The sequence below is a fragment of the Lactuca saligna genome, chromosome 8, assembly GCF_052625555.1.
Source record: "Lactuca saligna cultivar CGN05327 chromosome 8, ASM5262555v1, whole genome shotgun sequence".
NCBI classification, from domain to species: Eukaryota; Viridiplantae; Streptophyta; class Magnoliopsida; order Asterales; family Asteraceae; genus Lactuca; species Lactuca saligna.
The window spans coordinates 169,600,247-169,604,497 of record NC_136424.1 but is presented as its reverse complement, the minus strand read 5'-3'; positions in this window follow the sequence as shown (position 1 = coordinate 169,604,497).

Here is a 4,251-nt window from a genome sequence, read left to right as displayed (position 1 = left end):
TTCCGTCCGTCTTTCCGTCGTTGCACTACTATCGATGAGATCTTAAATTCTCATTTAGATCACTAAGGATAGATATCTATCTACCTTAAATTCACTATTTATCTCGCTTGGTCACGTTGGGTCGTTCCGGTTCTGTCGCGAAACTTCGACATGTCATAACTTCTTCGTTATAACTCGGATTTCGGCGTTCCTTATATGCACGGAAACCTTGTAACATATACTATAACTTAATTAAGATTATTCCTTCAAAATAATCTTCCATAAAAAATTCATTTTTGACGCTTAACGTCTCTAATTGACTAGCCCGGATCTACGGGCGTTACAATTATCGCCCCCTTAGGATGATTACGTCCCGGAATCATCAACGAAATAGGACCTGCGTACTGATTCCACACGTTATCTCTTCATCCTAGGTAATAACCGTAACTTCTATGTTTCCTCAATAGAGTATTTTAACTCTCTGGTTTTCTTGACCGAAGACGATGCCCAATCTTGCATCTGCTTATCGTACTATGTTGTACTTTCAATCGTAACGTTCAAATTACCAAATAAGTCCTCATCGTGAACTCCTTCTTCTTCTCAGGATAAATTCTTTTATTTATCTATTGTAACAGACCAATGGGTCGTGTTCTAACGACCTCTCATCATAGTCGGACTCCATTTGATATGACCACTAGGGTCGGAATAACAACCATCTTACTAGTCACTACCGAAACAAGGGTAATGACACACTTGAACAAAAAGGAATCAATTACTAGCTTCTTGGTAACCTTGTGACTTTCCCTGATCCAAGTGCGAGTCCTGTGCTTCCGGTAGTATATGCATCTACGACCTTTCACACCTACTCATACTCGTCCCAAGTATTGTCCCGCAGTCGACCAAGTCACCTTACAAGAAAATCACAAAACAATTTAACACATACGAATGTGTCCAAATAATCATAAACAATTTCCGTAAACTCTAATAGGACTTCTTCATTGCTCAATCTTCAGTCATCAGCTCTACTTCAACTCGATTGGTGATGGAAATACCAGACGATGAGAGAACTTCGAGAATTTCACCAATCGTTCCATCGTCCTGCCAATCGAATGTGTACTTCAGACGTACCGTACTCCTCTAAATGTACTGTTATTTCATATGACATACTATAAAGGCAAGATACCACTCTTACGATATCTTCTGATAGGTGTCATCCACTATCATAAGCCTTCTTCATTTCCTCCATTTACTCAATTTATCAATGAGTCTTCACCATGACCGCTTGTACATCCAAGCAGACATTTGGTGTACCAAGCGAGAATTTTTTTTTAAGATAAGAAAGTTTTTAAATTACGATAAACGTAAAAATCTCCTTATCACCCCGAAACGTTTACATGCTAGTTCTAATTTCGTAGTTGTACGCTTAGAATCCTAAACACATAAGGTTTCCAGATCCGGTCGGCAACATACCATAGATCCGAACAAATAATAACATCAATTTAGCTATCACACAAAACAATTAGCACATAAAAGCATTTTAGGAATCATTCCTAAAATAAACTACTGCTTATGTCAATTTAGGTGTACTACCTAACATATTTTAGACACACTCCTCACAATCATTCCTTAGCATTCTAACTTTAAGTCTAGAAATTTCCTACAAATTCCTAGTTCGCTTAAACTAATGCTCTGATACCAACTGTGACATCCCCAATTTCTCGGCCAGAAAAGACCGTTTTGTTTATGCTTTGTTTTATAAACCAGAGTAATCGTTTAAGGAAAACGGTTGCGAAATTTGTTCCCAAAACAAGATATGATAAAAACTTATCAAAACATTTCTCAAAGAGAATGTATTTTCATTAAATAATAAAACCTCGGGATGTCATGTTCCGATACAGACACATAAGCATAAACAGAACATACATTCATTTACTCTAGTGATTTACATCTCCTTTAATCTCTCAGTGCAAAGCAGCTTCGTATCGATACCTGTGATACAATTAAATTGAGTGGGTCAGGCTTGGGAGCCTGGTGAGCATATAGGGTTTTCATCCCACAATGTTATATCATATAAATATATATAGAACAACCAAAATTATATAATTTCACCATATAAAAGCAACTCTTATCCCACCCCAACGATCCTCACAATGCCACGATCTAAACTTTTCCTCTTTATCTGATCCCTACTCACGGATCTAAACTAATCTCTCCACCTGATCCATACTCTTGGACCTAAAACTAACCTCTTGGTCTAATCCATACTCCCGGATCTAAACTAATCTCTTGGTCTGATCCATACTCCCGGATCTAAACTAATCTCTTGGTTTGATCCATACTCCCGGATCTAAAACTGTGCGCAATCCATACTCCCGGACTAGGGACAATTTACTATGTCTTAATCCATACTCCCGGACTAGGGACACTTCTCGGGATCTTCGGGATCTCGGGACTTGCTTCGGGACTCAGGAATATTACCAGGGCTTCAAGGTACTTTTGACACGCAAATCAATGCAAAACAGGAGAGAGAAGAGAGAGAATAGCAACCCTAAACGGCTGGCCCTTCAAATCTATTTATAGGGCAAATTTGGCCCTTGCCACGTCGTGGGCTTGGTCGTCACTGCATGCGTCATCCCAAGTTGCATCTGTGGGCCTCCCGGAGGTGTCAGGACACTTGCCACGTCGTGGCACTGCTTGCCACATCGTGGTCTCTGACAGTTTTGGGGTTTCGCGCCCCGAACTTCAGAAATTCATAACTTTCGCATACGAACTCCGTTTTCGACGTTCTTTATATCGCCGCGAAGGTGAGATTATGCTCTACAACTCTCGTTTAGACTCCATTGGCTAATTTTGACTTTATTTTTAATATATTATAAGTATATTAATTATATATTATTTTTAGTAGGCCGGGACAGGAAAACTCCGTTCGAAATTTATAACTCCTTTATCTGAACTCCGATTCCGTCCGTCTTTCCGTCATTGCACTACTATCGATGAGATCTTAAATTCTCATTTAGATCACTAAAGATAGATATCTATCTACCTTAAATTCACTATTTATCTCGCTTGGTCACGTTAGGTCGTTCCGGTTCTGTCGCGAAACTTCGACAGGTCATAACTTCTTCGTTATAACTCGGATTTCGGCGTTCCTTATATGCACGGAAACCTTGTAACATATACTATAACTTAATTAAGATTATTCCTTCAAAATAATCTTCCATAAAAAAAAGTCATTTTTGACGCTTAACGTCTCTAATTGACTAACCCGGATCTACGGGCGTTACACCGAGTCCATGCAGACTCGACGAGTCCAAGCGTGACTCGACGAGTCAACTCGTCAGATGGAGGTTATCTCGGGATTTCTTGCTGTTTTTGCATTAGGATAGTTACCTTATCATGTTAGATCAATATTAATCCGATTATATGATATATTTGACTATATTTTTGATCTAAATGAAGATATTTATCAATTAATAAGATAATTGTTTCCTTATAAGATAATTGATTAATTATTTTGAGTAAATTGATAAATTGTTTTGCAAGAAATCATTAAATAAATCAAATATGGATAATTATGTGATTAAATGTTAATTTAAAATTATTTGTTATTTGATCCTTGTTGTTATGAAAAGTTTCATGTTTTCCCCTTTAGGTTTTATAGTTTAAATTTGAACCCAAAAGTTTTGTTGTTTTGAAATTTAAATAGTTAAAACCCTAATGCTTTGAAAAAAGGTTTCTAAACTTGCCATCAAGTTTTGGAATTTAAATTTTTATTAAAAAGTTTAATTTTGATGTATATTTAAATTCTAAACCCTAATGTTTTGAAATGTTTCAAAACTTGCCCTCAAGTTTTGGAATTTAAAAGTTGATTAAAAGTTTAATTAGGAATGTTAAATTCTAAAACCCCAATAATGTTTTGAAAAGTTCAATTCACACCCTTATGGTTTTATTAATTAATTAAGGTGTATAATTAAAAGAGGTTTAATAAATCCATAAAAGTTTTGGTTTGCAATTTAATTGAATTAAAAGTATAATTATTAAATTTGACCACCTAGTATTTTAAAAGTGTAAAATACACCTTATAGTATATATAACATTAAAAGTCTAACATTATATATATGTATGAGTAAAAGTCAGTCTTACCGTTAGTAGGCCTCATTCACGAAGCAGGTCTATAAGGGGTGTTTAAGGAAATTGCCTATAAAATGGCGATTGAATGGGTATCCACTCTTACGCATCGCACTCTTGACTAGTGGAGGGTTGTTAGCCGAA